General features: G+C 39.3%; 1 long non-coding RNA gene across 4 annotated transcripts in view; it reads left to right on the top strand.

Annotated features, from left to right (window-relative positions):
• LOC112542685 (uncharacterized) overlaps nucleotides 1-13,489 on the top strand; it is a 158,502-nt gene that overhangs the window by 17,868 nt on the left and 127,145 nt on the right. The window contains exons 3-8 of one of the 4 annotated variants that reach the window (XR_003086338.2): nucleotides 2,501-2,611; nucleotides 3,541-3,679; nucleotides 5,420-5,498; nucleotides 7,657-7,730; nucleotides 10,571-10,652; nucleotides 12,370-12,813. This is a non-coding gene — a long non-coding RNA (uncharacterized LOC112542685). Of the gene's footprint in view, nucleotides 1-2,500; nucleotides 2,612-3,536; nucleotides 3,680-5,419; nucleotides 7,620-7,656; nucleotides 7,731-10,570; nucleotides 10,653-12,369; nucleotides 12,814-13,489 lie in introns of those variants that run through there. The other 3 variants (XR_015797682.1, XR_015797683.1, XR_015797681.1) reach the window with 3 other exon arrangements.

Here is a 13,489-nt window from a genome sequence, read left to right on the forward strand (position 1 = left end):
AGCAAAAGAAGAAACTTTGTGAGGATCTGATAGTGTCAGCCCTACTAGAAAATCACTCCACAGGAAAACTAGAACTATACAGTGGTACCTCGGTTCATGAACTTAATTCGTTCCACGATTCTGGTCGCGAGTCAAATTGGTCGCGAACCAAATCAAATTTCCCCATAAGGTTCAATGTAAATAAGGTTAATCCGTTCTGAACCATATGTATTTTTTTTTAAACCATCTTTATTCTTCAAAATAGTCGAAACTGTTGACTTCGCCATCTTGTACTCCGAGGCCAGATCAGTCACACAGATACCACGCTCATGCTTTTCTACAATTTCCTTCTTCAATTCGATGGTTATTTTCTTCAAAACCTTCTTCTTACCATTCTTGCTCTGCACTTTCTTGTCACCTTCATTACCACTCTGCACTTTCTTTTTACCACCATGCTTGCTCTGCACTTTCTTTGGAGCCATGCTGGATGTACTGTATGTGCTAAAAAGCACACCAAAAAGCTTCACAGCAAGTGTGTCTGCGACCACGATCTCACCTAGAGAAAGCCATGACCACGTGTCAGAGCGGGGAAGATGGCCGCGGGTCGTGTTCGTCACCCGATGCGGAGTTTGCGAACGGAAGCAAAATTTTGTGAATGCTGCTGTTCGCGAACCGAATTGTTCGTGAACAGAAGCGTTCGTGAACTGAGGTATTAGTGTACTTTACTGAGATAGGCCATAATAACAGAATCTTGCAAGTCTCATTTTGCTGTGCCTTCCCTTCTTCTTCTACCCCAATAAATCAGGGAGACGTTTGCCTGAGTTGCTTCTGAATATTATCTTGCTTCCCAGGACTTAAAGAATGCTTCAGCCCTCTTTGCCTAAATAACAGTTCTTGCATATTTCAGTCAAGGTCACCTCCCTTACTCTCTAACTGAAGCCAATTAGATCAGTTTTCCCCCCTGAAATAATTGATGAAGAAAGCACCATGCTTTTCTGACTGAAAATACATTATATTTCAAAAACTTGTAAGAGTGAAAATTAAACTCTTTTTCAAAATCAAGACTAAATTATTTTCACTTTGATCATGAAAAGTGACCTGAAATGTGTGAGAACTACTTGCAGCTGACTAGTGTTTTGTCAGTGACCAGTTTAATTCAAAGAATGAAAGCTTCTTTTCTTGTCTACAAATTTCTGTATGTGGCATGTTTTTTGTGCATGTGTGTGTAGATTAGATTTGTGCCTAGTGATCATTCAGTGCTCTTGTATTACTTACATAGACTAATCTTGGATGTCATCATCGCACAGAGAGTGATTCTAATAACATTTTGCATTGCTCCAAGAAGCATGTCCTTCTGCTGACTTTAATATTGAACTTCTAACCTTGGTTGCATTTTTAAACATGCTGAAACTACCTTCACAGGAAGTGTTACATGTCATGTGAATAACACATATGAATAACAATAACAAAATGAAAAAGTTGTTTATAAATAGTCTGGAGTGGTGAGTGGTGAGATTAAAAAACTTGCTGATCATTTCAAACTTTTCTGGGTAGTAAAATCAAGAGGGACTGCCTATCATTCCAAAGCTCTTGCTCCAGGCTGGTGAATAGTCTCAAAATGGCAAATGCAGTTCAGTATAAGAAAGTGCAGATTGATGTACATGGGTATACAAAATCCATATTTCACGTGTACATTAAAGGGTTTTGAGTTGGAAGTGACCAGAAAAAGTGCTCAGGAAAAGGATTCTGAAGCAGTGCTGAAGGCCATCCCATCAAGTTACAGCATGTTTTAGCACAATTCACAGCACAATTTAGCACAATTCAAATGAAGACCTTTTCAGGCTGGAAGGGAGGCAAGGCTGCTGCTGCTGCTGAAATAGGGGTGGAGGTTTGCCATTAACAGCTCAGTATTATCTGCTAAAAGGACACATTGCTGATTAGAACTACATGAGGGCAACTTCAGGGCTATAAACAGTGTATCCTTGAAAAGGAGAAAAAGCTATTTCTGGCGGCAGGAACTGAACCTTGTAGTTTAAAAAGTGTGTAATTATTGTACAATACCAAAACATCAGAATGAAAATAATCCTTCCTAGACAGGAGAAGAAAGGGAACAACTCCTAATTTAGACTGGCAGTAATACCAGTGCAAATTTGTTAGAACCAATATGTACTGCAGTGGTTAAGTTGTTGACTAAGACTGGGGAGACCCAATGATCAAGTTCTCTCTCAGCCACAGTATCTCTCTCTCTCTCTCTCTCACACACACACACACACACAAAACCTACCATACCTCACAGGTATGGGGATTATGAGCCTTTTGAAAGTTATTTTGTATCTGTGCCCTCCTAGAAACAAAGCCCAACATTGCAGTTGAGCATCTGCTATAAGTAGAATCCCTTTTTGTAGACTCAGATTGACAGTAGTGTCTGATGATCAGTGATGAGGGTAGATTCCCTTCTGTACAAATAGTGCTTCATACATTTAGCTCCCCAAACTAAACTTAGTGCATTTTTTCTCTGCAGCTGTGAGTGAGCATTATGCAAAAGCTATTGGGCGTTCACTGCTGCCTTTCCTAAAGTATAACATAACTGCTTCAGTGCCATATTGTGAGGCATCACAAGCCACTTTCACTGGTAAGTGTGGGTTATAATCTGTGAGCCCTGTACCTGATCGCATCATTTTCTTTGCTTCCATGAAAGTTTGTTCACACTATTATGTCCATTACATGCCCTCTCCACTTGTAGTAAAGTGTTCAAGGGGTGGCACAAATTTAGCACAGTGGCTAAATTTGGCAGGAAACTCTTATAATAATTAATGAACACTAAACAAGATTGTAGCTGTGACGTATATTGCAGCCTTGGGGCATTCATAACTGCTTAAGCTTTCTCTGCACATTTATTTAGGTCATGTGCATCAATGGTATAATTGCAATATATAATACTAGCTTTAGAGAACTCATATTTGTCACATTAAGTTCTAAGGTTTTAGTCATCCCATCTCTACAAGCACTGTCTTGAAATTTGCAGATGCACCCTATCATTTTGTTCAGTCAGAGGACATCTAAATAGCACTGGGTGTCTTGAGGACACTCCTGTAGCACTTAGTCCGTTGCTCTCTTCCAAAGTGCTGGGACAAATGCTATTTCAAAAATAATTCTATTACAATAATGTAGTGGGTATTTATAGTGAGAAACACCTTGGAATCTTCCTCCATTTCCATCTGTAAATAAGTCTTTGCTAGGTCTATTTTGTTGAAATGTCCCCCAGTGAGCTTAATATAAATTTTCTCAATTCTAGGCAAGGGGTATTGCTCAGCCTCTCATAGTGGATTAATTATAGCTTTAAAATCACTACAGATCATAACAGTTCTGTTCTTTTTAGCAATTGGAAACACGTACGTAGGCCATTGGATCTAATCAACTTTTGAAATAATTCCCTCAGCTATCCTATCCAGCTCAGTGCGTACCTTTTTGTGCATAGTTTATGGAACTGGGCATGTTTTGTGAAACTTGGATGTGGCATTTTTGTGTAACACTATTCTACCATTGATGTACTTGAGACAGGCGCAGCATCATCCAATGTGGTTTTCAGCTTACTCTTGGTGATAGGAAGTGAAGCAGGCAGGCTGTTGATTGATTCCAATCCAACAGCAGTTTTTTCAGCAACAATGACCCCAGAGTGTTGATCCACCTGCTTTCACATGTAAGTCCAGCATACTTTATACATTACATTTACAGATATCACTCCAATGGGAATTATCTTTTCTCCAGCATGCATTTTTAATTGTATTTGTGATTGCTTTAATATTTCAGTATGTCTGAAATGCTGTTCAAATTCATGCTGTAATATAACTGATACAGCAGAACTGGAGTCCAATTGTACTGATATGTTTTTGCTATTCACTTCTTTCATGAGTCATATTGCTGGTCTTCAGTCATTTTTTATTATATAAATTAACAGGTTAATCAGTTCTGTTTAATTTTTATTATCAAATTCTTCATCTATAGCACTCCTCTTAAAGAAATGGCTTTGTTGCTTCTTTTTAGCACATAGTTTGAGTTTACCTTGAGTGATAGGCTCTTTGGCTCTGTCCCACTATATTGCATTTCCTGCAGGTTTCTCCTTTAAATCTGCATTGAGCTGGTGATGTGAACCTGTGCTTCAATAATAGCACAGTTCATTTTGAACTGTTACTCTCCGTTTGTATTATATTGCAAGGTTACTCACATCTGCTTCCATTCCTGACTGCAGGTCTATAAAACTCTGGCAGGAGTTTTCATGAGAAATAGCCATTTCAAATACTGTCTTAAGTCTGCCTCTGTTAAAAGTCTTTTTTTAAAAATGCTTCCTTTCAGAATTCCATGATTATGAATCTCTCAATGCATCATTTAGCCTTTCACCAAATTTGCTGCAATGAACTCTCCCTCTTTCAGTTAGTGCTTATGAAACTTGAAATGCTCTGCAAGTAATAAAGGGTTTGGCACCAAATGCCCCTGCATTATTTTTACCAATTCTGCAAAATTGAATTGCTAGGAGTTTTGTGCTCAGTTAAACTTCTTAACAAGCAGTGTGCTTATTCATTTGCCTCAAAGAACTGTTAAAGTCTCCCTATATATAATGTCCAGTCATCTATGGCACTAGCAAAGGCATTAATCTTCCCAATAAAGCTAGCCATCCTGCTATGCTCTTTTCCCTTTGTCTTTACTCACTGTGACCAGTTCATTACTATTCTTCCTGTCTTTTTTTGGTTTTACTGTCTTTTCTCCCCTTCCAGAGATAAGGTGAGGCTTGAGAGCCTTTTTAAAAAAATGATTCCCTTTTATCACCATGGTTATATCTTTCCACTTAATAATCAAATGAAAGACACAAGAGTCAGGATTAACTTTTGCTGCTACTTGCTTTGCTGACATTTCTAGAAGAACCATCTCTAGTGAACCTGCAAAAATTGCAACATAGATAGGTAATCAAGATTGCAGGTATACTTAAGTCCAGCATATTGTTCTTGCTTGGTCCATCAGATGCCTGTGGGAAGCCCAAAAGCAGGACATGTGTATTAGAATTCATTTACTAATTTTCTTTTTCAAACAGGGGCAGGCAGCTTTTGAAAGGAAACTAATGGCAATTTAAAGCCACCTTGAATAGTAGCCAGTTCTAGCTGTTTTCTCAATCCTAGCTGTTGGCCATCATTGCATTGTGGTTACAAATTCCAGAGTTTAATTATATGCTGTGGGGAAAAAATACTTCCTTTTGTCTGTCTTGCATCTCCCACCACTCAGCTTCATTCAATAACCCTGGGATCTACCCAGGAATATAGTATTATGAATGATGGAAATAAATACCCCACTTTTCCATACATAATTTTGTACATGTACTTAATGTCCTCCCTTACTTTTTTTTTCTTCCTAAGTTAAAAAAAATGAACATTCTAATTTTTCCTCATAGGATGCTGCTGAAGCCCTTTATGAGGTATGGTGGCCAGAACATGATATATCCTGTGTTCTATGGTGTATTTGTACCCTAGGTATGTATGAAAATGTCACTACCTCATGTCCATTATCTCTCTCCTTATCAATCACAGACAGCTTCAACACCGTCAGCGTATATGTGAAGCGGGGGCATCCACAGGGGAAGCTTAAAACAGGCAAGATGACAGACATGGCATCATGATGCAAGCCCTGTTCCTTTGGTACACGTGCCATACACATGTACAAAGAGGCTTGTACTGCAATGCCATATGTACTATCTTGCCTAATTTGACACCCACCCACCCTGTGGCTGCTGCTGTTTTTTGCAAGAGCGTGCATAATTTCACACTTAAGGTTAAGCCCACAGATACACCAAACTGAAATCAAACTTAATCGCATTACAAAGCCATTACTACGGTTTACAAATTATAGCTCTGAATCATGTATTAACTAAGCAGCTATTTTAATCTTAAAATATTGTGCTAAATCAGCCTCTGCAGCTTATTCTACAAATCATAGTTAATATAAACCATGGATTAATGAGATGTCTGAACCCTGCTGTTGACATTTTTCTTCCATGACAATGACCCTAAGAACTTTGAATTAAAAAATACATATGCTAAGCCAGTCTCCTTATGATGACCAATTTAGTCATCCTGAGATGATGGACATTCTCAGCCTAAGCTGTTGGTGATGGGCGAGCAGCAGAAGAAGGCAGAGATCTTGGGAAGTGTAAAAACACCTCCTTTGATATATTTGGATCATCTTTAATAACTGACATATGTGACTCAACTGTAGGCAATTGGCAAATAATATTGCTATGCTGACAGGCTCCACATGCTACCTAGCAGAATACCATATGTAAAGCACTTACACAAATAAGTGGTTTCGCACTACATGCTGCTAACTCAAATCAAGCTACTCTGCAGGAAGAGCAGCTGTTTATATTAATTCTCTGTAGCATGACTGTGCTTTTATCCCAATGATCCTGGGTAACTGCTCCATGTGCATAAGCAAAATGCATAGCAATAAAAATGATCTTCCATTGCAACTGATGTGTTCAAGCTAGGGGGTACAATTGGGCAATTGAAGCCCTGCCCTTTTTGCCTGTATGGAGTATGTATGATACACATTTAAAAAGGGCACGGTTTTGATTGCCTTGTCTTGCCTGCCATTTTGAAGTCAGTATCTATCATTGTGGATCCCCCTGATGTGGGTCCTTCTGTATAACGTGGCTTCCAAATATCTGTTTTTTAAAAACCCACACGTTTCTGGTTCTCAGGCTTTTGATATATGCTGGATATTTGCTAAAGACTCAACTAAGGATGCTACTCCTTGGCTTTTGTTGAATCATAAATGCTTGGAGCAGCTAGATAAAAAGGCAGAAACAGCAGTAGGACTGCAGGGTTGTGGGTTCAGCAGATACCTGATGATGTTGTCTCCTGATATTGAAGTTCTGCAATCAAGGAAGGAGCAGAGTCGTGTCTCAGTCAGAATCTGGTTCAAATTCAATCACAGCATAAAACTTTCTGGATCTCTTTAGAGAACTATGTGGTATTTTTTAGTTACATTGACTGCCAGGAGATACCACATTATCAGTTTCATCCGTATTGGAAATCACCAAATACAGGTAGCCAGTTGTTATTCAGCAGGGTTCAAACCCTCTATTGGGAATTGAACTCACAGACCTTTGCGCTTTAGATAAGTGCACTATATACAGCACATTAGCTTTAGGAGCTGTCTAGGTCCTGGTGCTCAGAAGCTGCAGGAAGAGATATCTAGAAATTCCATACATGGGGGCCTAGCATAATATCTGTATTTCTCTGCTCTGAGAGCTTAAAGGAAGGTGGACTATATATACCATTCTGAGAGTTTCTAGGGACCTATGCAATGTAAATTAAATGAGCCCAGCCTAAATGAGACAACTTTTAGTCAAGTGTGTGCATCTGGAATTTTGAGTGCTTATAGCATTGGACTACTGTAGAACCAAGGAAGATCCAGGTTCAAGATCACTGGATGATTTTTGGCAAGTCACTATTTCTCAAATGATCCCACCTCACACTTCATTTTAAGGAATACATATACAATACAGAATACCTACACTGCAGTATTCTGCTGCAGTTTTGCTGTATGTAAGGTTGCTGCATTCCTTAGAATAAAGGAAAACACTCAAATTATTCTGGACTCTGAATAAAATTATTTCTATAAATGCAGAAGTGAATCACAGTTATTCCAGTGGGTGAAAGACAGGAGAAGAATGTTGGCTGGAAAGAGTTTCTTCTGAAAATGTAAGTTGTATTTTAGAGCTTCAGAATTCCCTTCTTTACAATATTGCAACCTCCTATGAATGCACATCAATTGCATTCCTTTCTTCTTTGAAGAAACCCATTTTCTGCAATGAAATTGGAAACAAGCTGCAATTTAAGATGTGCTTCCAGGCAATATAAATCATGACTTTATTTCCTGAATGGCCGATACAGTTTCATTGCACCTAAAGGAACATGGGATTTATTTCTCAAGTGTGTAAGAATAAAGAGGGGAAAACAGTGGTCCACAAAATATGATTATATATATATATATATATATATATATATATATATATATATATTTGGTTAAAAGGTAGCTCCTTTAGAGAATCGTTTCCCGAAACTCTAGTCATACTGTTTTGTTCTTTACTGATAGACTGCTGGGTATGCAGATCTTATAAACTAGTAAAACCTGAAAGAGTTTCGTCCTAGATTACAGGTGAAGGCTGCAAGTGAAATAGCTTGACATGAGCTGGCTTTGCATGATGCACTTACACATGGGTAATTTAGTCCAATGTTTTAGATATACACAACATCTTGTACTGTAAACAAACCATATGGACTGGTTTAGCACAACTTGCTAATATGTGATGGGTTAGCTCGTGTCTCGTGCATCAGAATCGTTCACGCTCTCTTTGGAGTTCAGGTTGCTGTCTTATGTCTAGCTGGCTAACAAAAATTCTCCACAGTTTTTATAGATGGGAGTTTTTTCAGAGTTTTGCCTGGAAATATCTGGTCTGGACTGTTCTTTCATCCATATTATCTACTCAAGGTGCTTTTAATATGGTATTTGCTGGGCTTCCTACCTCAGCTGAATGTTCATGTTTTAATTGGGTTCTTTTAATTAAATAATATTAATAAATGGAAAGCAAAGTGCCAGCATTTATGATCAGCCTCCTCACATAAGGCCCATAGGAATTCTTAGGAAATGAAAATGGCAGGAAGTCTACTAATTTAGAAACATGCTAACCTGCCCAGAAAAATCCAAGAAAAAAGCAAGCTTAGAATAGTAAGGAAGTATTGGTGGGCTAGAGAGCAGCCTTGCCATTTTGCCTTCTAACAAGGGATGTTTTGTAACTGGCAATGCCCACCACAGCAGCCAATTTGTAAAACTGCCCATAACATGTTATCATAATACCAAATATACCCATCAGACCAATCAGTTGAAATGCAATCTCTTGTTTTCAAAGTCTGGAGTCCCTCAACTGCTGAATTATTAAACAATTTTGTGCAGAAAATGAAAGAAAATCCATTAGTTAAGGAGGAAATGAATTGAATATCCTGCCAATACCACCTCTGGTGTTATAATTTCATTGCCCTGCCTACTGCAGCAGTAGCAGCAGCAGCAGCAGCAGCAACAACAACAGTAATACAGCAACAACAACAACAGTAATACAGCAAGTGTGGTGATGTAGTAAAGTTGTTGGACTAGGAGCAGGGAGACCAACCTATTCCCTCAGCAATGGAAGCTCGTTGGGTAACTTTGGGCCAGCTATTCCCTCTCAGCCCAACTGACCTCATAGAGTTGTTGTTGTGGGGGAAAATAGGAAGAAAGAATGCTGTGTATGTTGCCTTGAGCCCCTGAATGAAAAGCAGAAAAGCAGAATATGAATCAAATGAGTAAATAAATTATCACGATGGGGTTCCTATGATAAAATGATATAAAATACTACTCAAAAAGGATGTAATCTATAACTGCAGGTCCTTCCCTGCTCTCCAAAACTTTGGACACGGCCCCCTGAACAACTTTAAAACTTGCTACAAAATTATAATTCTTAATATATAGGAAAGGAAATTGTGAAGTACATGTGAAGAAGCTGTATGCATAGTGTTCATTAAATTAAATCAAACCAATGTTGATATTTGTCTGGGCCCCACTAAGTTCTTTGTCTTGGCCAGCCCATTTGGAGTACCAGCCCCAGCATACTCAACGTCCAAGTAAGGCTTTTGTGCCAAAACAGGGACTCACTCCCATCTTATACATAAAGAGGTGATCCTGGAACAATTGCCCAAGGCAGAGATCCCAATAGGTAGGATGCAGCAATGAGAAAAGGCCAAACCTGGGTCATTGCCCTCCCACTATAGACAGTACTCATTTGCAGTACCGTACCTTCTGGAAATTCATGGCTAGGACACTCTGCCACATTAGTTCCCAACGACTGGTCTTAAGAAACATACTAGCAAATGGTATTAACAAGTCATATTAATAATGAAGGTACTATGTAGCCATCAGGATTAACAGCCATTGATAGCCTCATTCTCCATAATTAACTACACTGGAGCCAGTTCAAGACTGTGCTTATATGCCCATTCAAATGTGAGTGAATGCAGCAATCAAGTAAAAGTAGATTAATTATATTAATCTCCTTGGCATCAACAAAGTTTGAAATGCCCTTTCTGTGATTTGCCAGATTCCCAACATAGACGATTACTGATTTTTATTAAAAGTATTTATACCTAACCCTTCAGTCCAAAAGATTGCCAGAGTAATAAAAAGAATAATATAAATTAGCCATTCTGCTTTTAGGCTTAATGTTATAAAAAGTAAGAATACAGAAGGAGAAATAGATGGAGAAGATAAAGGAAAATGGAATTAGTCAAGGAACCAGTACTTGATGGCAAACTCTTCCAGTAATGGCCAGCCATGGTAGAAGTGAGTGATTCAGGGAGGTCAGATGACTCCATCATTTCTGGACACTTCTTGTCCTTCCTTGCTGGGCAGTAAGTTACATTGGGCACCATGAGGAAAGGCCCTTAGCTCAGCTGGTCACAGTCGCACTATAAGGGAATGGCAACCCTTTGCTTCATCTCCCCATCTCCAGCTTTCAGTTCAAAGAGCTCTGGACAATGAATCCCCTGTGGTACCTGCCCTTTACATTTGGTGGAGTAGCACTGCAATACTGGGTGAGTCTAAACACTTTTTAAATTTCCCACAGTACCCCAGGAAGATGATAGGTTGGGACATTATGGGAGATTAAAAGGGTGTCTCCAGTCAGCTACATCTCTCTCTCTCTCTCTCTCTCTCTCTCTCACACACACACACACACACACTCATTCACATACAACTGAATATTTAATTTTCTGCTGAGCAATGGTCAGCATAGTTTTTCTGCTCTATTAAATTCCTGTCCTGACATCATGATAAGGGACATAATTTGGGCCAAATTGCTCTAACTGTGTGCCTCATTCAATGTTAGACAGGTTGGGGGTACCCGTGTAGGCTCCTAAAGCCATGGAAAACACTGTGAAGAGCTTCTGATGGAAGGAAGGGAATCTTATAAACAACATGATCTGTAATTTAGACCTATTTGCATAGTTCAAACTATTTGGGAAACCACTGACAGTTGGGTTACAAATGGCAGGACATTTAGAGAGTTTTGTATCTTTTCCAGATAAAAATCTGTAAAACCTCTGATATGTGTCAGATTTACTGTCAAAGAAGCAGATTATTCCTGGTTCTTCCAAAACTATGTCTACATCAATATTATCAGCTCAAACTTGTGTTACTCTTCGGTCGTTTCAGAGCCAAAATGCTGGAATTTTGGTACCATTAAGCTTCATTTCTCTTTGGTTGCACATTTTGTAGTGCAGAACCTAATTACTGCCCCTGAGCCACCATTTCATCCAGAGCAAACTTCAAGGCTAGTAATCCAGACTGGGATACCCATACCATAGTACAAGGATGTATCCCCATGTTTGTGATGGAGAACTACAGTTTGCTTCTGAAGCTGGGCAGCACAACTGAGCAGGTTGTGTATGTACAAACTGAGTAGTATTATTGTCTTTGTTTTTCAGTTGTTTTATAGTTAACTTTTGGGAAATGGGGATTTGGAGAAATAGTCCAGTTTGCTTCCATGTTCTTTTCTCATCAACTGAAATATAAAACCAAGGAGCTTGGTAGGCCATATAATCCAGCTCTGGCCAAAAAAATAGAGCACCTGCCTGATACATGTCTATCTAGCCAATGCCTGAAGATGTCCAGGGAAGGAAACTTACAGTATGCTACTTTACATTTGGGGCCATTATTGAGCTGCTCTTATTGCATTTCTCCTAATGTTTAACCAAAATCTAATTTAAATCAGCGAGATCGAATCCAACCCTTATAAACGGTAGACGTAGGATGGTGTTCCTTTTCCTCTCCCCAGCCTTTTCTTTTGGGTCTTATCTTGTTAAGATGTAAGCCAGAGAACAGATTGTCTCATTTTATCAGTCTATAAGCCCTTTGGGGAATCTGTCAAGTTGAATTCAGAGGGATTGTGTGAATGTTTGCAGCCCAAAAGAACAAATTATCCTGTGACACCTTAAAGATTAAGCGATGTATTATTGCATAAGTGTTTGTGGATAATTAGATTAATGGAGTATATTCCTGAGAAAAGTGCATGATAGACACATTCAGATATATTTGTCAAGAGCGGAGGGAGAAAAAGAGGAGAAATGTAAGTGCGAGAAACAGGAAAGGTAGTGACCATTACAGTAATGTGACACAGGCATTCTGGCATCAGTGAGGCAGATAATAACAAATCTTAGTCTCAGTTTATTCCATGAGATGTTAAAACTTTTGATGAATTTGAGCTTAGTGTTTTCCTGATGAATTTGTTCTTTGTAATTCTTTTTTTTTTAGGGTTTCTCATCTTAAGAATAATATCAAAGTGTCCAGGAAAGTTGAAACCTTACCATCATAACTGAATTTTGGCTTGCCATTTCTGAAACAGCCCTATCTGCAACCTGTTTTAAAACCAGCATAATATACAGCCAGTTGCTGGGGTCAATATTTAGCCTCATGCCATGAAAAACTATTGTTGTTGTTGTTGTTTAGTCGTTAAGTCGTGTCCGACTCTTCGTGACCCCATGAACCATATTGCGCCAGGCCTTCCTGTCCTTCACTGCCTCCCTGAGTTTGCTCAGTTTCATGCTCATTGCTTCAGTGATGCTATCTAACCATCTCATCCTCTGCCGTCCTCTTCTCCTTTTGCCTTCAATCTTTCCCAGCATCAGGGTCTTCTCCAAAGAGATCTCTCTTCGCATTAGGTGGCCAAAATATCTGAGCTTGAGCTTCATTATCGATCCTTCCAATGAGCAATCAGGGTTGATTTCCTTTAAGATTGACTGGTTTGACCTCCTAGCAGTCCAGGGGACTCTCAAGAGTCTTCTCCAGCACCACAGTTCAAAGGCATCAATTCTTCGGCGCTCGGCCTTTTTATGGTCCAGCTCTCACAGCCATACATTACTACTGGAAAAACCATAGCTTTGACTATGCGGATCTTTGTCGGCAAGGTGACGTCTCTGCTTTTTAATATGCTATCTAGGCTTGCCATAGCTTTCCTCCCAAGGAGCAAGCGTCTTTTAATTTCATGGCTGCAGTCTCCGTCTGCGGTGATCTTGGAGCCCAAATAAATGAAGTCTGTTACTGCTTCCATTTCTACCCCTTCTATTTGCCAGGAATTGATGGGTCCAGATGCCATGATCTTAGTTTTTTTAATGTTGAGTTTCAAGCCAGCTTTTGCACTCTCCTCTTTCACCCTCATCAAGAGGCTCTTTAGTTCTTCTTCACTTTCTGCCATTAGGGTGGTATCGTCCGCATATCTGAGGTTGTTGATGATTCTCCCTGCAATCTTAATTCCGGCTTGTGATTCTTCCAGCCTGGCATTTCTCATGATGTACTCTGCATATAGGTTAAATAAGCAGGGTGACAGTATACAGCCTTGTCGTACACCTTTCCCTATTTTGAACCAATCAGTTGT

This window comes from Python bivittatus, unplaced genomic scaffold (genome assembly GCF_059951505.1).
Source record: "Python bivittatus isolate LINGU-HERP-01145 unplaced genomic scaffold, Pbiv_v1 ctg000580_np1212, whole genome shotgun sequence".
Lineage (NCBI taxonomy): Eukaryota > Metazoa > Chordata > Lepidosauria > Squamata > Pythonidae > Python > Python bivittatus.